Genomic DNA, 26182 nt, shown 5'->3' with positions numbered 1-26182 from the left:
TATTCTAATTTAATCTTACATGGAACCTCAACATATAAAATAGATTAAAATCTGCCATCGGGGCGCCTGGGTGGCGCAGTCGGTTAGGCGTCCAACTTCAGCCAGGTCACGATCTCGCGGTCTGGGAGTTCGAGCCCCGCGTCAGGCTCTGGGCTGATGGCTCGGAGCCTGGAGCCTGTTTCTGATTCTGTGTCTCCCTCTCCCTCTGCCCCTCCCCCGTTCATGCTCTGTCTCTCTCTGTCCCAAAAAGAAATAAACGTTGAAAAAAAAAATTTTAAAAAAAATCTGCCATAATTGTTGGAAGTTTGAGAAATTAGAACGGACAGGAGTCCTCGGAAATATGTCTTCCCCGCACCTGCTTCAGTAGTGGTTAAGGTACCTCAGCCTGCTAAACAGTGCATTCATTCACAAACTACACATCTTCCTTTTGTGGCCCCAGTGCCTAACACTGTGCCATTTTCCTCCTGGAAGTGTATTTATTTGGTCTGAGCAAATTGAACTCAAACATTTCTGTGTCCTTTTAATTTTCCTCTCTATGAAATTAAATTTCAAACTTTTATTTTTTACTTTTAAGGAAATTATAATTTTTGTTTTCTTACAATTATAGAAACAATACATGCAGATGATAGAAAGTATCAACAAATATCTATTCACTACACTAATGAAAATGCAGCAAACCCCTTGATTACGCAAATTCAGATTCAGTACTATTGGTAACTGGCTCCTGCCTTCTACACCAGGCACAACCTGGTCATTTCACTTTCCTCAAAATAATGTGATCATACATTTTAAGGCAATTATTTTGGTGGGGGGAGGGGAGGGAGACTTCATTTCTAGCCTTCTGTGGCGATTTTACATACATTATTCCACACAAAAATCTTACTAGGTAAATATCCCTATTTTACACATGAGAAATGGGGGCTTTAAAAAATTAAGGTTAGCAAGGTGGTAGGATAGAAGCTTACATAACAGAAATCAATATATTTTCATATGTCATTAGTGAACAATCTGAAAATGAAATTAAGAAAACAATTCCATTTCCACGAACATCAGAAAACTCCAAATAAATTAAATGCAAGGCCTATACACTGAACACTGAAACATTGTTGAGAGAAATCAAAGAAGATCTAGGTAAGTAAATATATCATGTTCGTGGGTTGAACATCCATTGTTAAGATGACAGTTCTCTCCAAATTAACCTATAAATTCGAATGTAATCTCTATCAAAATCCCAACAGACTTTCTTTCATTTTAGAAATTGACAAGTTTGATCCTAAAATGTATACAGAAATGCAAAAGAATCAGAATAGCCAAAACGATTTTGAAAAAGAAAAGCAGGGGCGCCTGGGTGGCGCAGTCGGTTAAGCGTCCGACTTCAGCCAGGTCACGATCTCGCGGTCCGGGAGTTCGAGCCCCGCGTCAGGCTCTGGGCTGATGGCTCAGAGCCTGGAGCCTGTTTCCGATTCTGTGTCTCCCTCTCTCTCTGCCCCTTCCCCGTTCATGCTCTGTCTCTCTCTGTCCCAAATAAATAAACGTTGAAAAAAAAATTAAAAAAAAAAAAAAAAAAGAAAAGAAAAGCAAAAGTGGCAGACTTCCACTGATGTCAAAACTTGTTATAAAGCTATGGTAATTAAGACAAGGATGGACGTACAGATCAATGGTACAGAATAGCCCAGAAATAAACTCTTACATTTATGGCCTATTGATTTCCAGCGAGCGTGCTAAAACAATTCAATGGCAAAGGGTAATCTTTATTTTTTTTTAACAAATAGTGCTGGGACAATTGGATATTCTTGTATGTGGAGGATAAAAGAAGAATTTTGACCCTTATTTCACACCATACACAAAAATTAATTCAGGGGCGCCTGGGTGGCGCAGTCGGTTAAGCTTCTGACTTCAGCCAGGTCACGATCTCGCGGTCCGTGAGTTCGAGCCCCGCGTCAGGCTCTGGGCTGATGGCTCAGAGCCTGGAGCCTGTTTCCGATTCTGTGTCTCCCTCTCTCTCTGCCCCTCCCCCGTTCATGCTCTGTCTCTCTCTGTCCCCAAAAATAAATAAACGTTGAAAAAAAAATTAAAAAAAAAATTAATTCAAAGGGATCATAGATTTAAATTTAGAAGAGCTAAAACTCTACACATTCTGGAAGAAAGGACAAGAAAAATCTTTTGATGTTGAGGTAAGCAAAGATTGCTTGGCTACAACACCAAAATCATGATTCATAAAAAAAAATGATAAACTGGACTTATCAGAAATTTAAAACTTTTTATTGATGTATTAAGAAAAAGAAAAGAAAAAAAGAAGCCACAGACTAGGAGAAAATATTTGCAAATCATATATCCAACAAAGGACTTATATCCAGAATAAATTAAGAACAACAATAGTAAGACATATTATCTAATTTTAAAGTGGGTGAAAGATTTGAATCAACATTTCACCCAAGAAGTTTTATGAATGGCTAACAAGCACATGGAAAGATGCTCAACATCATTAATCCTTGAGGAAATACAAATGAAAACCCTAATGAGAGTGGTGGCCTGCAGGCAGCAAGGCCACAGGTGGGCTGGCTTTGGTGCCCCTCTGCCAGGTAGTCAATGCAGGGCCTCCCCAGGAACAGCTGGGACTGCAGGGCAGGCGGCCCTGCTGGTTGGTGGGAGCTGCTAGGCGAAAGCCTTGCACTCCTGCGCAGTTTCAGCATCTTCCTGCAGGGCTGCTCTGGGCAGTGGCCTTCAGCACATCGAAGCTCAAACCAAAGAACCAAAGCATGAAAGAAGATACGGTTTTTAGATACTTCCAAACAAGCCATAATTATGCTGTCCATCCACTTTGCAAACCTAGCAGGTCTCATTGAAGAGGATCCTTGTTCACTTCAGCTTCCTCTTGGGACACAACTGTGGGCATGCTGCTCACCTACATGGGCGTGCAAGTCCGTCTGCGTCTTGATAGAGTGGCAGCAGTGAGAGTCCCCGTTCTGATGAACGTGGAGACCTTCTGCAGTGCAGAGCCTAAGGCAGTGTGCTTTTTAACACCATGATCAAGTCTGTTGTCTTCATCATCCTCCTCACACATCAGTGGGAAAAGGTGGCCCTATTGAGTCCCCTGAAAACTCAGACCTGAAACTGGCCATCATCATGCTGATCATCCCCTTCCTCGTCAATGCTTTGATGTTTTGGATAGTGAACAACTTCAGGAGAAAGGGGAGGACGAAAGCTAAACTAGAAGAAAGGGGAGCCAATCAGGACTCAAGGGAGGAGAGCAAGGTCCACTGCAGGAGGGCTGAGTCCCACGTACAAGGAGTCGGAATCTGCTATCCTGATCTCAACGGATGACAAGATGGAGGTGCGCAACGTGGAGGGGCACCTGCGCAGACCAATGCCCTGAAGGCTGCCGAGAAAAAGGAGCACCGCTTACTGTTGCCAGTATGATATTCCCATGCTGAGGTCAGGTTTGGGGGCCCAGCCAGCTGCCTGGTGGGCCAGCAGTCACTCCACAGTGTCCTTCCCGTCTCTCTTACTCTTCCCTGCCTCTTCTACCTCCACTCCTCTTGCTATCTCTGCTCACTCCCAGAATACTATGGGAGGACCCACCAATACTGAGGGGAACGTGGTAGTTGGAGGCATTACAGTGAGGAAAATATGCAAGTGTAAAAAAAACCAAACTATAATGAGATACCGTATCATACCCACACTAGAATATCTGTGATCAAAAAGACAGAAAATAACACATGTTGGATGTGGAGAAACTGGAGCCCTCCATTGCTGGTGGGAAGGTACAATGGTGCAGCCACTTTGGAAAACAATTTGGTAGTTTTTGGAAAGATTTAAATATAAATTAGCATACCCAGCGATTCCACTCCTAAGTATATGCCCAAGAGGAATGAAAACATATTTCCACAGACTCGTACACAAATGTTCATAGCAGCATTACTTATAACAGGCAAAACGTTAAACAATTCTAATGTCCATCAATTTGTGAATGAGTAAACTATGTGATATATGCATACAATAGTATCGAGCAATAAAAAGAAAACAATACATATTATAAACATGGATGACCCTAACAAACATTATGCCAGATGCAAAAAACTACATATTGTATAATTCCATTTATATTAAATTTCTAGAAAAAGCAAACTTGTAGATAAAGGAAGTGGATCAGTGATTGCTGGGGCTGGGATCTAGGTTTGGCTGAGAATAGGCATGAGAGAACTTTATAGGGAAATGAAAATGTTCTAAAACTAGATTTTGGTGATGGTTGCACAACTATATACATTTACTAAAAATCATCACACTGTACATTTGAGATATGTAAAATTTATAATTTCAACAAAGTTGTTTTAAAAAATTAAGTTACCTTCCCAAATTCACCTAACTATAATATATCCAAACTATGATTAATCACATGCCTGGCTGACTCCAAAGCCTGAATTTTGTTTACCCTTAGGATTTTTGGAAACTCCAGATCTGTCATGAACCTTAAGCCCCACTTGGCATCCCAGTTGGGGATGACTTTCCTGGAGTAATTTTAGCATTTCACTTGGACCTGATTTATCCTCTGTGCTTAGGTGGAAATGGATTGGTATATTTTTATGGTTATAGAGTAAAACAATATTAAAATACACTTGTATTCCTAGATATGTATCATGCTTGAATTGAAAAGGAAAACAATGTCTTCTAGTATTGAAGTAAAATAATAAAAATAATAAACTCTTTTCTCTCCAGAATTTATAGATATGAATGATTTCCACAGTATAGTTTCCTCAAAAAATTAAAAATAGAATTATCATATGATCCAGTAATTCCACTACTAGGTATTTACTCAAAGAATATGAAAACATTAATTTGAAAAGATATATGCACCCCTATTATATTGCAGCATTATTTGCAATAGCCAGTTATGGAAGCAATCCAAGTGTCCATCAATAGATGAATGGGTAAAGAAGATGTGATATATACACAGACATACACACACACACACACACACACGAATATTACTCAGCCATAAAAAAGAATGAAATCTTGCCATTTTCAACAACATGGATCTAGAGGGTATAATGGTACGTGAAATAAGTCAGTCAAAGAAAGACAAATACCATATGATTTCAGTCACAGGTGGAATTTAAGAAGCAAAACAAATGAACAAATGAAAAAAAGACAAAAAACCAGACTCTTAACTATAGAAAACAAACTGATGGTTACCAAAGGGGAAATGAGTGGGGGAATGGGTGAAACTGGTGATGGGGATCAAGGAGTGCACTTGTCATAATGAGCACTGGGTGATGCATAGAATTGTTGGACCACTGTATTGTACGCCTGAAACTAATATAATACCATCTGTTAATTACACTGGAATTAAAATTTTTTAAATTTTTTTCAAAAGAATGGTTTCCTTAAAAATACTGTTATTTGTATCTGCAGTATCTAAATTAATGAGCAAAAAATCCCCTTAGGGATGTTTTGAGTAGAACTCTAATTCGCTCCAAAGATGTTTACTCATTTTAGAAACTGGTAGTGTTACCACATATATTACAGCATATTCTGTACATGAAAAACTCAGGAAGGGGCGCCTGGGTGGCACAGTCGGTTAAGCGTCCGACTTCAGCCAGGTCACTATCTCACGGTCCGTGAGTTCGAGCCCCGCGTCAGGCTCTGGGCTGATGGCTCAGAGCCTGGAGCCTGTTTCCGATTCTGTGTCTCCCTCTCTCTCTGCCCCTCCCCCGTTCATGCTCTGTCTCTCTCTGTCCCAAAAATAAATAAACGTTAAAAAAAAAAAATTAAAAAAAAAAAAGAAAATAATTACATTTAAAAAAAAAAAAAAAAAGAAAAGCTCAGGAAGAGGACATCCATGTCATTTCTTTAATTATTTAGTTGTAAAAGTCACTAAGTCAAAAGATTTGTATTTATCCCAGAAAAGTATTTCTCCATCTTGTCAATTATCTAACCTCTTCCAGGTCATTCCCATTTGTGCTGCTAAGAGAAACATTTATGTTAGAAGTGTTAAGTCAGATTAGATGGAAGTAAGTTAATCCATTTGAAAGTGTTTCAGACATCACATTACTACACTCCTAAATTCTTCAGCATGCCTATAAAAAATAAAGCAATCTCTTACAAAACCATGGCATCATCATATGTAGGAAAAATTAGCAATCCGTTAGATTCCATATCACCTAACACTCAGTCCATATTCATATTTTCCCAGTTGTCCCTACAGTGTTTACAGCTGTTTTTCTTCCTAAACCAAGATCCAATCAGGCTTCATACATTGTTTTTGTTGTTACGTCTCTTTAATGTCTTAATCTAGAAGTCTTCTCCCTTTTTTTTCTTCATGAGATTAACTTTTTGAAGAAGTCAGATCATTTGGCTATAGAAATGTCCCATGTTCTGGATTTGTCTGATTGTTTTCTCATGGTCGATTAAATTTTAAATGACATTTATACATAACTTTGTTATAGGCAAGGTGTGTTGTATGGATATTCTTTGCTTTGTATTGATATCAGAAACAAGTGAAAATCTTGCAATACTGTAAATAGTGCTATTGTCTTGATTTAGCCGAGGATGAGCACAATTATTATGAACACGCGCGCACACACACACACACACACACACACACACACAAATAGGGATCTGTGATCTGTGATTCCATATCTCTGTTGGGGAAGGGAATAAATAATATGAAAGTTAATAAACTAAATGCTTTACTATCCAATTTCCTTTGTTTGTTTGTTTGTTTGTTTTTAGTAAGCTGTCTGCCCAATGTGAGGCTTGAACTCATGACCCTCACATGTTCTACCAACTGAGCCAGCCAAGCACCCTTTTCCTGACTTCATTTAGCCTCTTACTTGCTTTTGGATGCTCTGTATAACATAAGTACATCTCAGTATTGGAGGAAAATAATTCTGGAGAATTTATGTGCTTTATGATTTAATAGCTTTAAGTTATTTTTTTAATAATCAATTTGATTACTGTGTTTGGCTTTTAGCTTGGAGATTTTCAACACATATAGAAGTATAGTAAAATGAACCCTATAAGCCCATCAGCTAACTTCTGCAGTGATCAGCTTTCTGCTGTTCTTGTTCCATGTTTCCTTTCACACACAGTTTTGCTATTCTTGTTTGCTGGAGTATTTTAAAACAAATCTCAGGCATCACGTTTTGCCTCCTTTAAATACTTTGGTATGTTTTCTAACAGATAAAGGCTTGAAAAACATAATCACAATACCATTATTATAGCCAACCAAATTAACAAATTCTTATTATCTCCTAATATTCAGTCCATATTCAGCTTTTCTCAGTGATCTCCAAAATGTCCTCTTTCATTTGTTTTTTTTTTTCAATCAAGATCTCAATAAGGCCTGCATATTGTATTCGGTTGATATGTCTCTTAAGACTATTTTAGTTCATGACACTTCCCTCTCTTTTCTTATACCATATTTTGGGTGAAGAAATTGGATCATTTGTCCTCTGAAATGTCCTCATTCTGGATTTGGCTGATTGTATCCATGCAATGTTGTTTTTCTTGTTCCTCAAGCCTCCATATTTTCTATAAACTGGTAGATCTAGGAGACTGATTAGATCTAGGTTCAACTATTTTGGTGAAAGTATTTCATGGGCAGTGATATGTAATTCCTATCACATCACATTTGAAGAAACACAATGTGTGGATGTCCCGCAGTTAGTGATGTTAACATTATTCAGCAGATTTTGGTTTTATTCAATGATCTATTACAGAGTTCCCCAGGAGTTTGTCACTTAATGGTTTAAGCAGTCATCAATGATTGTTGCCTGTTTGGACCAGAAAACAATCAAGTATAGTTTGCCTGACCCACAATTTCTCATTTCCAAGTCTATTAGGTTTTGACCTAATTAGCCACTGCAGGTGCTTTCCAAGAGAAGAATTATAGTTTTAAAACTAGGTTAATTAAATTATTTTTAAAGTAAAAAAACAAATCTCATAGGCACTTAGTGTGTATAAGCTATAGTTTTAGTTGGCATTTTAGTTGTGATATTCCTCATTAAAAAGGTAAATATTCCCTGCCCACATCTCACCATATACAGAAATTAACTTGAAATGGATCAACGATGTAAATTTAAGCGCTAAAACCATGAAACTCTTTTAAAAACATAGGGGATATAAATCTTCACAACCTTGGATTAGTCAATGGTTTCTTAGATGTGATACAAAAGCACAAGCAACAAAAGAAGAAATAGATAAATTGGACTTCACCAAAACTGAAAACATTTGTGCTACAAAGATACCATCAAGTGAATAAAAAGGCAACTCACAGAATGGGAGAAAATACTTGAAAATTATACACCTGATAAGGGACTTGTATCTAGCATATATAAAGAACTTCTAAAATTCAATAATAAAAAATAACTAACCCAATTTTAAAAAAGGAAAAGGAGAGGGCACCTGAGTGGCTCAGTTGGTTGGGCACCTGACTCTTGATTTTGGCTCAGGTCATGATCCTAGGGTCATTGGGTCAAGCCCCACAGTGGGCTCCATGCTTAGCTTGGAGCCTGCTTGGGATTCTCTCTGTCTCTCCCTCTGCCCCTCTCCCCTGCTCACATTCTCTTTCTCTAGAATAATTTTTTAAAAATAGGAAAAGGATTTGAATAGACATTTATGCAAAGAAGATATATAGAATGGCCAATAAACTCATGAAAAGAAGCTTAGCATGATTAGCATCAAAGAAACCATAAGGTAAAGGCAAATCAAACCACAATGAGGTTTCACTTCATACTCACCAGGATAGTTGTAATCAAAGTGGCAGATAATAACAAGCGTTGACAAGGATGTGGAGAAATTGGAAGCCTTATCGATTGCTGGTGGGAATGTTAAATGGTATTGCTGCTTTACAAAGCAGGCTGGAAGATCCTCAAAAGGATAAACACAGTTAACATATGACTTAGCAATTCCACTTCTAGGTATATATCAGGAAAATGAAAACATATGCCCATACAAAAACTTGTACATAAATGTTCATACCAGTATTATTCATAATAGCCAAAAAAAGTAAACAGCCCAAATGGCCATCAACCAATGAGTATACAGACAAAATATAGGGTGTCCAAATATGCATACTGGAATATTATTCATCCATAGAGAGGAGGGTAGATGCTACACAGATGAACCTTGAAAACATGATGCTAAGTGAAAAAAGCCAGTTACAGTTCCATTTGTAATTTATGATTCCATTTATATGAAATACCCAGAATGGGCAAATCTGTAGAGACAGAAGGTAGATTATGGTTGTCTAGGACCATGTTGGTAGGTTGTGGGGAAGGAACAGAGAAATGAGTGACTGCTAATCAGTATGCAATTTCTTTTTAGGATAATGAAATGTTCTAAAATTGCTTGTGGTAATGGTTGCACAACTCTACTGTAGTATTCACTTATTTTTTTTCTAGTTTTATTGAGGTGTAATTGACATATAGTGTTGTGTATATTTTAAATAAGTGAATTTCTCCACGAAGCCTGTTTTTTAACCTTTCAGGATGAAAGCTAAAGTACTCCACTCAGGGCCAAATTGCTCTACTATTAAGGGTGGACTAGAACTTGAATTACTGATTCTATCAGTACTCCCTCCAACCCAAAAGCTATTCTTCCTACCAAACACTCTAATGCTATGACTTAACAGCACTCTAGGTCCTAAATGCTGAGTCTTGCTTCACCAAATAAAGCTGAGATGTCTGGCATAAATAAATTGAATGGATGAATGTCAGTGTTCTTTCTAAGTTAGTTGGGGGAATGTTCTAACATATTAAGACTATAAGACTGACAAGCATGGCCACAGGGGCCTTTTTAAAAGTAGAGGTTAGGGGCTAAGAATCCAGCATCATAAAGACTTGGATTTAAAACTTGGCTCCCCTCCTTTCAGACTCTCTGAGCAAATTGCTCAATCTCTTAAGTACATTATCTTATCTGGTCCTTATATCAGGTATTGGTAGTCCCATTTTTTACAAATGAGGAAATTAAAGCTTAGCAAATTTATGTAACTAGTCAAGTTCAATTTCTGTACGTGGCAAAATGTTCATACATTTGTCTGCCCACCTCCAAAGCTATGCCTCCTAATCACTTACAAACCACAATGGCAGCTTATTAATTTACGATGGGAGACGTATCTATTGACCAAGAGGTTTGAATCATCTCTTCAAGGTTAATTTTCCAATTTCAAACACTTAGGAAATTTAATTAGTAACCAGAATTTTGATAGGTAAGTGTGGACTCTGAACAGAAATAATTGAGGAACTATTCTATGCAGGGAAAGTCTAGACACTTCCATCTGCTTTCCTAAAACCAGTAGGGCTCTGACTTAACCAGGAGTCATTATTCACTCAACAGCTATGTTTAGAAGATGTACCATAAGCCAGGTCCCATTCTAGGACTTGGGCATAGTCTTGGCCTTCATGAAGCTTACATTTAGTTGGGAGAGACACACCATTAAAGAAATGAATTTAAAAACATGATGAATTCAGATAACCAAAGGGCTATAAGGAAAATAATAGAGAGGGACTTGGGATGGGGGACCCCACTCTGAGAAGATAGCACATAACCTGAGCCTTTGTGTCCATTAGGACTAGATTCAGCAGTAAGTGACAGAAAACATAGAATAAAAGTGACCTTTGGGGTGGCTGGGTAGTTCGGTCAGTTGAGCATTTGACTCTTGATTTCGGCCCGGGTCATGATCTCATGGTTCGTGGATTCTAACTCCTTGTCAGGCTCTGTGCTGACAGTGCAGAGCCTGCTTGGGGATTCTCTCTCTTCCTCTCTCTCTGCCCCTACCCCACTTGTGCACTCGCAAAAGTGACTTTAAAAAAACCCTGATGTTTATTTCACTGCTATGTAAACAAAGTCTGTAGGTGAGAATTCTAGGGTTGAATGACATTTTACCGCAACAAGGATCTAGTCTCCTATGTCTTGTTGCACCCCTTCCCCCATCCTCAGTCATGGTATCTGATGGTTGGTTGTGCTCTAGCTATCATTTCCACATGCCAGCCAGCAGAAAAGAGGAAGGGCGGGGAGGGGTATGGAAATGGTGAAGAAGGGCAAGCATCTTCCTTTTAAGAACCCTCCCTGAAAGTTGCATATGCTATTTCCAGTTCCATCTCACTGGCTAGACTTGGCTAGCCACATCTAGCTGTTAGAGAGGCTGGAAAATGGAGTCTTTGTTCTAGACGGCCATGTGCCAAGCTAAAAATTAGAGGTTCTCTTTCCAGGGAAGAGATGTTGGGGAATGAATAGTGATCTTTGCCTTAAATGATGAGAAGGACCAGTTATGTAAATATCTGGGGGAAAGATCTTTACAGGTGAAGGAAGCTGCAAGTACAAAGACCCAGAAGGCAAAAAAAAAAAAAAAAAAAAAAAGAATGAGTAAATGAACGAAAGAAAGAGAGAAAGAAATGAGGTTGGTAGGTTGATTTCAAGAAACAGAAGTCTATAGATCAGAGTGAAGAGATTCGATTTTATTTCAGTCACAGAGGCACACGTTTGGAAGGTGTTGAGTACTGGCAGGTTTTGTTTTAAAACTGAATTTGGAGACACGGTGAGGATATCAGTTAAGCATAAGACATTTTCTCCACTCTCTCACTAATTTCACAAAAATGAGATAAAATTTTTGTGTGCTTGTTTGTTTGTTTTTAAAGAATAAAGCCTACAGGGCAAGAAATGTGGAAAAGAGATAAAAGAAGGATGTCAGCAAATATTTGTAAGCTGGAGAGCAGAAGGAGGAATGACAGTTACAAACAAACCTCAGGAAGCTTAAAATTTAATGCCTAAGGTTGGGATGCAGGGAAAAGCAAGCTTCTTCTTGAAGCAGAAACCTGAAAAGGAATTGATTAAACATCGGTTAAAAATTGGTTGGACTCCTAAATATCCCCCTTTAGCCCTTTCAGCCAGATCACACCCTGCCCTGCCCCCCCACACCACCCCTTCTGTCATGGAATGGATTGGATTTTCTCTAGAGTGCGTTAAAGCCAAAGGGACTCTGGACTCAGGGACACACACAGCTGGGGACTACAGGGAAATTAATGGGAAATCTATACCCAAAACAGCAAGACACCCAGCCTCCTTCCTACTGAACTGCTAACAAACTAGTAATCAGTTTTCATATAGATGCGGACAGCTGGGGGTCCTCTAACAAAAATAGTCAAACCTCTCTACTAGATCACACTACAGTAATACCCACTGGTCAGCAAGACTCAGTACCCAACACACAGCTGCTGGTCAGTTTTTCAGTGTTTCTCTTTTAAATATCATTGGACAGCTTAAGATTGTCAAACACTTGAGGAAAATCTCTGATACCTAAGACAAAAACTAAAACAGCAACAAAGTAGGAAGAAGAGAACTTCTAAAAATCAATATCATTAATGTCTTTGTATCCTGAGAGGGATGAGAAAATTTTAAACAGGATAGGAGAAAAACTCAAAAGAAAGGTTGGAACATAAAGGTCAAGAAACTTTCCAGAAAGTTGAGTAAAAAGGCAATAAAATGGAAAAATTAAATTGGAGGCTCAGGCTAGAACGTTTACTATCAGAATAATGGAATTTACAGAAAGAAAGAACAGAAAACAGAAGGAAAGAAAGAATTTGAGAAATAAGACAAGATTAATTCTAAGAACTGAGAAACAATTTTCTAGACAACGTCCCATTTCTCAGAAACTTACTAAAGGATGTACTCCTGGAAAATGGGGCCAGTTATTCAAGAAATATGAAATCAGGAGAATTAGGAGACCGGGGATCAAAACAGAAGAAAGATAAGAATTCCATGATTGGTGGTAGAACATAAATCCCAAGGAATCTGTTGTGCATCACTCTAGAGTCTGAATCAGGACAGGGTATTTCAGGAGGGAAATCTCTCTCTCCTCTCTCTCTCTCTCTCTCTCTCTCACACACACACACATACACACACACACACACACACACACTAGATCATCTGATATATTTTAAGACTTTGGGAGCTATAAATATGTACTTTTAGTGGAGAGTTTGGTGATAAACTAGTGATTATTTCTTAAACAGAGGAAAAACCAGACAATGATTAAATCCAGGGGAAAAAATCTAAATGGTAATACAAAAGGAATGTCATTATGTATTCTACAAGGCTAAGTATGGGTGTAACTCCCAAATAATGATCTAATCAAATATTATGATGTGTTGCTGCTAGGAGGATGGGGGAGCGTGTGTATGTTGGAAAGGAATTGTAATGGAGTTAAATGATCGTTAATAGTAGATGGTTAAGGGGTGATGTTTAAACTGAAAAAGATCAAGAAATAGCTGACGTGGCACAAAAACAGACACACAGACCAATGGAATAGCATAGAAACCCCGGAACTAGACCCACAAACGTATGGCCAACTCATCTTTGACAAAGCAGGAAAGAACATCCAATGGAAAAAAGACAGTCTCTGTAACAAATGGTGCTGGGAGAACTGAACAGCAACATGCAGAAGGTTGAAACTAGACCACTTTCTCACACCATTCACAAAAATAAACTCAAAATGGATAAAGGACCTAAATGTGAGACAGGAAACCATCAAAACCTTAGAGGAGAAAGCAGGAAAAGACCTCTCTGACCTCAGCCGTAGCAATCTCTCACTCGACACATCCCCAAAGGCAAGGGAATTAAAAGCAAAAGTGAATTACCTTATGAAGATAAAAAGCTTCTGCACAGCAAAGGAAACAACCAACAAAACTAAAAGGCAACCAACGGAATGGGAAAAGATATTCGCAAATGACATATCGGACAAAGGGCTAGTATCCAAAATCTATAAAGAGCTCACCAAACTCCACACCCGAAAAACAAATAACCCAGTGAAGAAATGGGCAGGAAACATGAATAGACACTTCTCTAAAGAAGACATCCGGATGGCCAACAGGCACATGAAAAGATGTTCAGCGTCGCTCCTTATCAGGGAAATACAAATCAAAACCACACTCAGGTATCACCTCACGCCAGTCAGAGTGGCCAAAATGAACAAATCAGGAGACTATAGATGCTGGAGAGGATGTGGAGAAACGGGAACCCTCTTGCACTGTTGGTGGGAATGCAAATTGGTGCAGCCACTCTGGAAAGCAGTGTGGAGGTTCCTCAGAAAATTAAAAATAGACCTACCCTATGACCCAGCAATAGCACTGCTAGGAATTTATCCAAGGGATACAGGAGTACTGATGCATAGGGCCACTTGTACCCCAATGTTCATAGCAGCACTCTCAACAATAGCCAAATTATGGAAAGAGCCTAAATGTCCATCAACTGATGAATGGATAAAGAAATTGTGGTTTATATACACAATGGAGTACTACGTGGCAATGAGAAAAAATGAAATATGGCCTTTTGTAGCAACGTGGATGGAACTGGAGAGTGTGATGTTAAGTGAAATAAGCCATACAGAGAAAGACAGATACCATATGGTTTCACTCTTATGTGGATCCTGAGAAACTTAACAGGAACCCATGGGGGAGGGGAAGGAAAAAAAAAAAAGAGGTTAGAGTGGGAGAGAGCCAAAGCATAAGAGACTGTTAAAAACTGAAAACAAACTGAGGGTTGATGGGGGGTGGGAGGGAGGAGAGGGTGGGTGATGGGTATTGAGGAGGGCACCTTTTGGGATGAGCACTGGGTGTTGTATGGAAACCAATTTGTCAATAAATTTCATAAAAAAAAAAAAAGACGGGGCGCCTGGGTGGTGCAGTCGGTTAAGCGTCCGACTTCAGCCAGGTCACGATCTCACAGTCCGTGAGTTCGAGCCCCGCATCAGGCTCTGGGCTGATGGCTCGGAGCCTGGAGCCTGTTTCCGATTCTGTGTCTCCCTCTCTCTCTGCCCCTCCCCCGTTCATGCTCTGTCTCTCTCTGTCCCAAAAATAAATAAACGTTGGGAAAAAAAAAAGAAATAGCTGAAGAAGCATGCTCAGAAATAAGGAGTTAAGTATCCAAAGAAACAACTAAAAGAGTTAAAAGTAGTTGCTTTGGGGAAGCAGAAACTGAGAGTTGAGAGGGTAGGGCTGGGACCAGATGTTCATTATTATAAGCTTTGTAAAACTGACTTTTTTTCCCCTAAAACTTTCCCAGAGTATTTAATCAGGTTACTTACAATGTCCACATTCCTGAGAATACCCCATTGTAGTGACATTGTTTATTTCCAAATTTTTCTGCATTCAACTTAAAAGGTGTTTCTTCCCAAGAAACTGAACTTTTCTGTCAAATGCGTTTGATGGAATAGGAGAAATGGCTTCATAAAATGGATTCATTGCAAACTTTCTGTATAAATCATAAAATCCAGTAAAGAAGTTCTTTTTTTTCTTAATGTTTATTTTAGTTGAGAGAGAGAGAGAGAGAGAGAGAGAGAGAACAGGGGAGGGGCAGAGAAAGAGGGAGACAGAATCCAAAGCAGGCTCCAGGCTCTGAGCTGTCAGCATGGAGCCTGACGCGGGGCTCGAACTCACGAACCGTGAGATCATGACCTGAGCCGAAGTTGGACACTCAACCAACCTGAGCCACCCAGGTGCCCCAGTAAAGAAGTTCTTTATTCCATCGTCACACCTTGTTTCATGAAGCATAATACATCTCATATGCTGCAGTAACAAATGCTGAAACAAGCCACTCATTGAACTTGTCCATGGTTTTCAAGTACATGTTGTCTGACAGCCACATATTCTCATCTATGTGGTCGAGAGCAGCATGAGCTAGAAACTGGTTCAGATGATGATGATGATCTTTGGATTCTGCTTTCCCAGCTGGCAAAAATTCCATCTTAAACACTGGATGATCATGGTGGCCAACAGTTACAAAGTAGAAGCTTCCAGACATTGTCTTCAATATATAGCTCCTGTGGAGAGACACCGACAATGGAGACAGCCAGTCAGTTACCCCCGCAGACCCTCACTCAGCAGCCGCTGTCAGAACTCCCTGAAAAGCATTTTACTTTTTAACCTGTGTGTGTGTATGTGTGTGTGTGTGTGTGTGTGTGTGTGTGTGTGTAGATGTAGGTGGAATACACCGTACTAAATAATGGCTGATTTTTATTTTTATTTTTTTGCTTTTTGGCTTTATTTTTATCAAAGCTTCTTTACCCTCTGCAACATAAATTGCAATATCATAGTGGAGATACTGTATTTTGCTTAAATTAAATTTTAACCCTGGATTTGAGAGCTTCCTTAGACTTCTACGTACAATATGGAAGACACCCTAGCATAATCTCATCACCACTTTACAAACTTTTGCAACTTGATTATATACATTGTTACCTCAGCTTAGCTACTTAGTGTTGATTCTTACAGGTTTCTATTTCCAAGTATAATTTTTTTTGTCCTTGAGGTTTGCTGACCTACAGGTACACAAGGACTCTTTTATTGCATAAATTTTATTACAAGTTGTATTAAAGATTTATACTGTATGGGGCACCTGGGTGGCTCAGTTGACTCAGCAGCCAACTCTTGGTATTGGCTCGGGTCATGGTCTTCTGGTTCACAAGACTGAGCCCTGTGTCAGGCTCTGCACTGACAGTGTGGAGCCTGCTTGGGGTTCTCTCTCTCTTCTCTCTCTCTGCCCTTCCCCTGCCTGGATGTGCCCTCTCTCTCTCAAAATAAATAAATAAACTTAAAAAAAGATCTATACTATAAGAAAATGTATAACATTTATTATAACATTATATAACATTTTATAACATATTATAACATATATATAAAACTAAACGCACATCCAATATAACATATATGATAAAACTTGTGTCTCTAGGGTGTGTTACAAAATGACAAATAATTTTAGTGAAGATTATTAGAGGTTTTAGACAAAAGTTTTAATTTAAGAATCCTTTGAATTATCTAGATAAAATGCATACAATTTGATTGAATTCAGAATTTATATACGTTTAACCTATGTAAGATACTCAACTACTTCGACACTGTGATTAAAATCTGATGGAATAGCTTGCTATGGAAAAGAAACACGAAGCTTGCGGGGGCAGTGATAAGTTTAAATCTCTAATGAAAGATTAAAAAGGGATCTGTTGAATGCCCAAATCTCCCAACAGCAGCATGAGGAACAGCTTTTGTCACAAGCTGTTCCAGGCCTTGAAGCTTAACAAGCAAGTCTCAAATAAAAATATGTGAGTTTATAGAAACGAAATGGAACCTAATAAGACTAAGCACAGGCCCTGCCTCTTCCACTGGCCTGGAGGCTTATGATCTGTTTCTTCTACTTCTTGAGATTACTTATCTGTGTTATGGTCTTTGTGAGTCTAGCTGAGATCTTCACCCACATCTCCCTGGTGAAGCTGTAAGCTCTCTTCCACGATGACTCACCTCCAGACCTGGCTTTCAGATAAGGTGTAGACAGCAGGAGGACAGAGCAGGGAGTTAACTCTCTGATGCCACTGCGAAAGCAACATAACAATCCTAGCAATCTAGTCTAGTGGTTTCCAACTTTTTCAGCAGGAAGATCCCTTTGAATACACTTTGCTGCTTAATTTTGGCTGTTGCTCTAAAGTGTTGCCGGGCAGAGCACACACTCTCTCTGCTCAGGTTAAGCAGGTGACTATCTGACATGTGCCCCAATAACTGTTGTGGCACACCCTGAAATAATCAGTATCACTATTATGAAATAACAGTATCACTGTTCTTTTGCAGAATATTGAAAATAGCCCTCAGTTACCTGTGACTACCTTCACATTTGTTACAACCCCATTATTATTTTTTTAATTTTAAAAATATTTTTTTACATTTATTCATTTTTAGAGCAGAGAGAGACAGAGCACGAACTGGGGAGGAGGAGAGAGAGACACACAGAATCTGAAGCAGGCTTGAGTCTCTGAGCTGTCAGCATAGAGTCCGACACGGGCTGAAACCCACAAACCGTGAGATCAAGACCTGTGCTGAAGTTTGATGCTTAACTGACTGAGCCACCCAGGTGCCCCACAACCCCCTTATTTTAAAGATGAGTAAGCTGGGGCACACAGAGTTAAATGACAGAATAATGAATATAGTTATATCATGGAATATAGAATCGAGCGGGAAGCGTTCTGAACCATGAATTAGAAGGCCTGACTTCTAGTCTTCTTTAGGAAGACTTAGCTTTATGATCCGGGTCAGACTTTTTATGTTTTTAGGTTTATTTATTTTGAGACAGAGAGAAAAAAAGAGGAGCAGAGAGAGAGGGAGAGAGAGAATCTCAAATAGGATCCACACTGCCAGTGCAGAGCCTGACATGGGGCTTGAACTCACAAACTGTGAGATGGTGACCTGAGCCGAAATCAAGGGTCAGACGCTCAACTGACTGAGCCACCCAAGGTGCCCCCACTCTTATTTTTGCATTGGCGATGTTCTAAGTAGGATGAGCATTACTTCATCCTCATATACCTGTTCCTTCCTCAGTCTCCTTCCCTTGTTTTCCTTTTCCCCTTGATTAGCAGAATAAGATTCTCCCTGTTTACCCCCATGACCTGTATTAACATTTCTAGAAATGTGATCACTTCTTCATATTTGTTCAGGAAAATGTAGATATTGACACATTACACTTGAATGGAGTTCCCTATAGATTATAAATGTAATACACCGGTGCCTGAGAAAAGGTTGTCTTCGGTGCCATCATCTCTGGTGGCACAGAAACCTAAGTATGCTCAAGTAGACTAACTCATACTGGAGACCTGTCCCATAATTTTGGCAACATGGCACTCTCACGTAACACCTAGTGCAGAGAACTTGAATTTCCTTTTGAATATCTGGATGGTTTAATCTTGGAATGTGAAGTTGCCACAGAAACAGACCTGCTCAAACCTGTTTGGGCGTTCTTAAGGATGAATGATTGCTCTTTACTCTGGTTAAGAGGAAAGACTTTCCATTGTTGATTTGGTCTGACAATCACATTAATGTAGAAAAAGGCTTTGTGAAGCATTATAGACAGTTTTGTAAATTTTGAAGACCTCAAGGAGAAGAGTTTACTAGGGATTTGCTGCTATCAATTTTGCACAACGGAAAGGTACAATCTATTACTCATTCAGGAAGAATGGAATGAGATCACTCAGCATGTGATAGCATAACATTACTCCTGAAAATGAACACTAGTCCACTTACTGGAAGTGAAGAGGAGTCGAAGGTCTAAATAAAGCTCTAAAGAAAATCATAAAGTCTCATTCTTAGTAGGAACAGTAGCTTACTGTTTACTGAGCAACTTGTTTCTGCCACACACTGTATAATAGTCCTTTTATAATTTTATTTTTTTTAAGTGCATTTATTTATTTTTGAGAGAGAGATTGGCAGAGAGAGGGAGACAGAGAATTCCAAGGGGGCTCTGCACTGTCGGTGCAGAGCCTGACATGGACTTGAACCCATCAACTGTGAGATCATGACCCAAGCTGTTATCAAAACTTGGATGCTCAACTGATGGAGCCACCCAGGCACCTCATACACCAAGCCCTTTTATTTTTTTATTTTTTTAAATTTTTTTTTCAACGTTTTTTATTTATTTTTGGGACAGAGAGAGACAGAGCATGAACGGGGGAGGGGCAGAGAGAAAGGGAGACACAGAATCGGAAACAGGCTCCAGGCTCTGAGCCATCAGCCCAGAGCCCGACGCGGGGCTTGAACTCACCGACCGCGAGATCGTGACCTGGCTGGTCGGACGCTTAACCGACTGCGCCACCCAAGCCCTTTTAATATACTACGTAACTTAACTAAATTCTCGCAACAATCCTGGGAGGTGAGTACTAATATCACTGGTGAGAAGCGAGACTAAGGTTAAAGTCAGCTCGGAAGGCCTCACGCCTGGTAGGGACATCAGAATTCAAACCCACGTCTGTCTGATTTGAAGTCTGAGTTCTTTCCATGATAAAACACTGCAGCTGTTTTTTATTCTTCTGTGCTTTTTGTTTGTTTTAGTTAATAGTTAATCACATAGATACAATGTGAATTCATTCTTCTTTCAACATATGGTGCATTAGAGATACACTTGAAGTCCTCTCTTTAAGCTCATCATTAATCTCAGTTCCTTCTCACCTTCCTCAGAAATAACATTGCTTTAAGTTTTGGAAGATCCTTAGACATCATTCTTAGACTATCCATTAGATACACAGGAAAAGCTATTCAACATCATTAGCCATTATGGGAATGAAAATTAAAATCACAATGAGATACCACCATACACTTATTAGACTATTAAGTGACTAAAATAAAAAATAGTGATAACATCAAATGCTAGTAAGAATGCAGAAACGAGATCTTTCAGACATTGCCGGCCAGAATGTAAAGTGATCCAGTGAGTCTAGAAAATATGTCTATCAATTCCTTATAAACCTAAACATCACTTACCAGGCAAGAGCAATTTCATGCTTTAACTTTTACCCCAGAGAAATGAAAACATACTTTCACAAAGGAGCCTATACAGGAATGTTCATAGCAGTCTTATTTGCAATAGCCCAAAACTGGAAACAACCCAAATGTCCTTTAATAAGCAAATGGTCAAACAATGTATGGTTCATCCCTATCATGGAATTCTACACAGCAGTAAAAAGAAACAAACTATCAATACACAAAACAAGAACTTGAATGAATCTCAAGGGAATTATGCTGGGTGAAAAAAAAGTCTTAGAAGGGCTACATACCATTTGATGCCTTTTATATAACATTCTAGAAATGACAAAATTATAGAGACGGAGACTAGATGAGTGGTTGCCAGGTGTTTGGGATGGGGTCTGGGGAGCATATTGGGTATGACTTCAAAGGAGTAGCATGAGAGATCTTTGGGTGATGGAGTGACTCTCTATCTGGATTGTGGTGGTGGTTACATGAATCTACATATGTGATAAAATTGCATGGAAGTATACACACACACACACACACACACACACACACACACAGGAGTGTATATAAAACTGGTGATATATGTAGGGCACCTGGGTGGCTCAGTTGGCTAAGGGTCCGACTCTTGATCTGGGCTCAGGTCATGATCTCACGGGTCCTAGGATGGAGCCCCACGTTGGGCTCCCCGCTGACAGCACAGAGTCTGCTTGGCATTCTCTCCCTCTCTCTCTCTCTGTCCCTGCTCTGTGCACACACAAGCTCTCTATCTCTCTCTCAAAATAAATTAAAAAATTTTAAAGATCTTAAAAGTAGTGATATCTGAATAAAGTTGTGGATTATATCAATGTCACTTTCCTGTTTTTAATATTGAACTACATTTATGCAATGTATTATCATTGGCAAAAAAAATGGATCATGGGTACATGAGCCCTTTCTATATCATTTTTTACAACTTCTTGTTAATCTGTGATTATTTAAAATTTAAAAAGTCAAGTTCAAAACATATCCATTGCATACACTTATGTTCCTGTATAAAATATCTAGTATTGACTTTTGTGTGGTTTTTTTTCTCATAAATACTATCATCGTGAAGTATCCTTCTGCAAACATGATTTCTCACTCAACATTCTGTTTTGAGATCCATTCAAAATTTGTATATAGACACCTAGGTGTTGTAACTACCGCATAGGATTCTAATATATTAATATGTCACATTTTCTTCATCCCTCCCCAATTTATGAACATTTAGATTTTTTCAATGTTTTCTTATTACAAAGCCTGCCGTGATGAATATTCTTGTATGTGACCTGTTGTACACATGGGTAAGTTTTTCTACTGTTGTATTTCCTGTTCTTAGAGGCAATAAGGATACTAGCTATCAATGTTTATTGAGCACTGGCTATCATATTGTTATGATTGGTGAGGGATTGGGGAAGTTAACTAACTTACCAAAAGTCACACAGCCAGTAAGTGGCAGAGTCAGAATTCAAACCCATCCTGTCCAATTCTGAACCATAGTCTTTTGTTTTGTTTGTTTGTTTGTTTGTTTGTTTGTTTGTTTTGAGAGAGATAGAGAGTACACACACAGGTGAGCAGAGGAGGGGCAGAGAGAGAAGGAGAGAGAAAATCCCAAGCAGGCTTCACGCTGTCAGCGCAGAGCCTGACATGGGGCTCAGTGCCACCAACCGTGGGATCATGACCTGAGCCGAAATCAAGAGTCTGAGGCTCAACCAACTGAGCCACCCAAGCGCCCCTGAAACCCATGTTCTCAACCACTGTGATGTGCTGCTGCCTGCATTAGTGTTCAGTGTTCAGAATTTTCTGGATATCTTCCCTGACTGTTACTGTTAATCAAGGTGTCCTCAATCTGTACTTTGCAGTTTGATCTTTCAACCTAAAATGGTGTCTTTTTATTTATTCTGGTTAATTAAATCATGACTTGAGGCCATAATTTCAGCATGTTGAGATAGATACTTATTTCAAACACAAGGGTTTTTAGAGCACTTCCTGTAAAGTATTCCTGCCAAAAATGTTGAACTTGAATCTAATCAGGCTTCTAGTATTAACTTCCATTTAGAGCAAATAAAAGGAACATAGAGATAGTTAAGTGATACCATAGGGAAGCAACTGATATATACATAATGTAGAATATTCTATAGGACAATGAACACGGTTTTTGTGACAAATCAATACCATGAAAAAAGTGTAGATGTATTTGTGTGTGGATGGGGTGGACAGACTTCTCTAAATTAAAAGGAATTTAGGAGACATGACAACCAATTATATTGAGATCTTATTTGTACTTGAATTTAAATAAACCATCTTTTAAAAAGGTTTATTTATCCTGAGAGAGAGAGAGAGAGAGAGAGAGAGAGAGAGAGAGTGCACTCACAAGCAGGAGAGAGGCAGGGAGAGAGGGAGAGATTGAGAATCTCAAACAGACTCCAATGAGGGCCGAACCTGAACCCACCAACCCAGGCACCCCTAAATAAACCAGCTTTTTAAAATACTTATTTTTGAGAGAAAGACACAGAGTCCAAGCAGGGAAGGGCAGAGAAAGGGGGAGACACAGAATCCCAAGCAGGCTCCAGGCTCTCAGCTGTCAGCACAGAGCCCCACTCGGGACTTGAACTCACAAGCCATGAGATCATGACCTGAGCTGAAGTCCGACACTTAACCAACTGAGCCACCCAGGAGCTCCTGAACAAGCTTTTATTTTTTTTTTTTAATTTTTTTTTTCAACGTTTATTTATTTTTGGGACAGAGTGAGACAGAGCATGAACGGGGGAGGGGCAGAGAGAGAGGGAGACACAGAATCGGAAACAGGCTCCAGGCTCTGAGCCATCAGCCCAGAGCCCGACGCGGGGCTCGAACTCACGGGCCGCGAGATCGTGACCTGGCTGAAGTCGGACGCCTAACCGACTGAGCCACCCAGGCGCCCCAAGAATTGTAGTATTTTGATTTCCAGAGAAGATGGTGGAGTAGGAGGACCCTACACTCACCTTGTCTCATAGATACAACTAGATTAACACCCACATCAGTGTAAACAACCCGGGAAATAACCCAAAGACTAGCAGAAGGACTCTTCATAGCTAAATGCAGAGAAAAGGCCACATGGAAGAGGGTAGGAAAGGCAGAGATGCAGTTGGGAGCCAAATGGACCCATGGGACTATCTGTGGGAGGAAGGGATACTGAGGGTGTGGAGAGGGGAGAGAAACATACCTTCCCCCCAGGAACCCCAGGCACAGGGAACCTGAATGGGAAGATGAATCCCCATCACATCTGGCTCGGGAAACCAGAGGCACTGAATTTCATGAGTTCTTAAAAAAATTGTTTAATGTTTATTTATTTTTGAGAGAGAGAGACAGAGCATGAGTGAGGGTGGGACAGAGAGAGATGGAAACAGAATCCAAAGCAGACTCCAGGCTCTGAGCTGTCAGCACAGAGCCCGATTTGGGGCTCAAACTCAAAAGCCGTGAGATCATGACCTGAGCCAAAGCTGGACAGTTAGCCAACTGAGCCATCCAGGCGTCCCTAAAAAAATATGAATTTTGTGAGTTCTTAAAATCAGCACGGCTTAACACTTTGAACTTAAAAAAGCAGCGGACTTGGCTTTGGGAGAGCCAGGAAGGCAATAGGAAACTGAGTCCCTGCCTCTACAGAGATAGTACAACAAGTAGCCCTGTGGAGATACAGCATAGAAACAGAAGTTTGAAAATTTTCTGAGGTATATGGGAGGGATTTTATTTACTAATCTCAGAGCATGTACTGGAGGGGCAGGGATCTTTGGGAGATTTCTCCAGGAACAAAGGAGTTAGCAGGCACCATCCCCACCCCCACCCCTCCAAGCCTGGATGCATGGACTAGTTCCTGCTGGAACTAGGACAGTGCTAACACTTGCTACCTCACTTTGCTAAAAGCACACACTGGCCTATGTTTTTCTGCAGACATGCCCCCTCCACCCAGGCCTTGGCTCCAGATGCCCTCCCATAGCAGACCTTGGTAAACCTGGCTAATACCGAGGACCCCACCCCAGCACATTTCTGTGCATATGCCCCCTTTAATCTGGCCTTCCTTGGTCCTGGCAGCAGCAGGTCCTGTCCATAGCAAACAGGCATAAACCTTGCTAACACCAATACTGTGCTCTGAATTCTCCTGCAGACCTACCCTCTCCGGTTTCCCCCATGCTGGAGCTATCCAAAGCGGTTCCACAAGTGTGGCAGTGTAGAAGCAGCCCTGACAGGGACAAGCATCACTGCAAAGTGACTCCTACCCCAGGGAGAGGGAAGATACCCATACATACCAGTCCAACTGTAGCCCCAGATGTGGGCTGGGGGCAGACGCTGGGTCTGACTGCAGGCCCCACACACCAGTGAAACTTTCTCAGGGGACAACACAGGGAAAGAGCCCCACAGTTTGGTGTCACCCCATCTCTGGCAAACACCTAATCTGATTCAACTCAAGCCCAAGAAGGCCCCCGACTGGCCCCACTAACAACACAGGGACCAAACCCTGCCCACAACAGGCAAAGAAAGACATTGCTGATGACTGGACTGAAGATAAAAGTGGCTCAATCACAGTAGCAGGGTGCACACAACACACATATGAAACACCCCTAAAATGCCAGGTTTGGGTGAATGAGGGACTTTGCACTGCAGGGCACTATAGGACTTCTTCATAAGGCCACTACTTTCAAGAGCAGGAGACATAGCTGACTTTCCTAACACATAGAAACAGACACGGAGAGTTAGACAAAATGAGGAGAGAGAGGAATATGTTCCAGATGAAAGAACAGAACAGAATCACAAGAGAGCTAAACGAAATGGAGATAATTAATATGCCTGATAGAGAACTTAAGGTAATGATCATAAAGATACTCACTGGACTTGAGAAGAATGGAAGACCTCAATGAGACCCTTAACAAAGAGATAGAAAATATAAAAAAGAATCAATCAGAGATGAAGAACTCAATAACTGAAATTAAAAATACACTATTGGGGGCACCTGGATGGCTCGGTTGGTTAAGAGTCTGACTCTTGATTTCAATTCAGATCATGATCTCACCATCATGAACTCAAGCCATACATCAGGCTCTGCACTCGGTGTGGAACCTGCTTAAAATTCTCATTCTCTCTCTCTCTCTCTCTCTCTCTCTCTGCTCCTCCCCTCCTCTCCCCTCTCTTGTGTGTACACACATGCTCTCTGTCTCTTAGAAAAGAGAAAAAATACACGAGATGGAATAAATAGTAGACTAGAGGAAGCAGAAGAATGGACCAGTGACCTGGTGGAGAGAGTGAGTAATCAAAGGAATCAAAATGAACAGTAGAGAGAAAAAAATAATAATGAAAAATGCAAATAGACTTAGGCAACTCAGTAACACTGTCAAGCATAATAACATTCGCAATTTAGGAATCCCAGAAAGAGAAGAGAAAAGAAAAGGCAGAAAATTTATGTGAAGATATAATAGCTTAAAACTTCCTAAATCTGGAGAAGGAAACAGATATCCAGACCTGGTAGGCACAGAGATCCCCCAACAAAATCAACCCAAGGAGACCCACACCAAGACATGTAATAATTAAAATAGCAAAAATTAGTAATAAAGAGAATTCTAAAAGCAGCAAAAGGAAATAGTTACATAGAAAGGGAGCCCCATAAAGCTATCAGCTAATTTTTAGCAGAAACTTTGCAGGTCAGAGGGGAGTGGCATGATATTCAAAGTGCTGAAGGGAAACAAACAAACCCTGCAACGAAGAATACTCTATCCAGCAAGACTATTATTCAGAATAGAAGGAGAGATAAAGAGTTTCTCAGACAAACAAAAGGTAAAGGAATTCATGACCACTAAACCAACCCTACATGAAATGTTAAAGAGGACTATTCGAGTGGAAAGGAAAGACCA

General features: G+C 40.0%; 2 pseudogenes; one reads left to right on the top strand and one right to left on the bottom strand.

Moving 5' to 3' along the window:
* The first annotated feature begins 2589 nt into the window (after positions 1-2589).
* On the top strand, positions 2590-3420 carry LOC125162943 (store-operated calcium entry regulator STIMATE-like; annotated as a pseudogene).
* Positions 3421-15146: 11726 nt separating this feature from the next.
* Positions 15147-26182, bottom strand: part of LOC125162568 (trafficking protein particle complex subunit 2-like) — a 43851-nt pseudogene continuing 32815 nt past the window's right edge.

This window comes from Prionailurus viverrinus, chromosome A3, assembly GCF_022837055.1.
Source record: "Prionailurus viverrinus isolate Anna chromosome A3, UM_Priviv_1.0, whole genome shotgun sequence".
In the NCBI taxonomy this organism is placed as follows: domain Eukaryota; kingdom Metazoa; phylum Chordata; class Mammalia; order Carnivora; family Felidae; genus Prionailurus; species Prionailurus viverrinus.
This window is presented reverse-complemented; position numbering and strand designations above follow the sequence as displayed.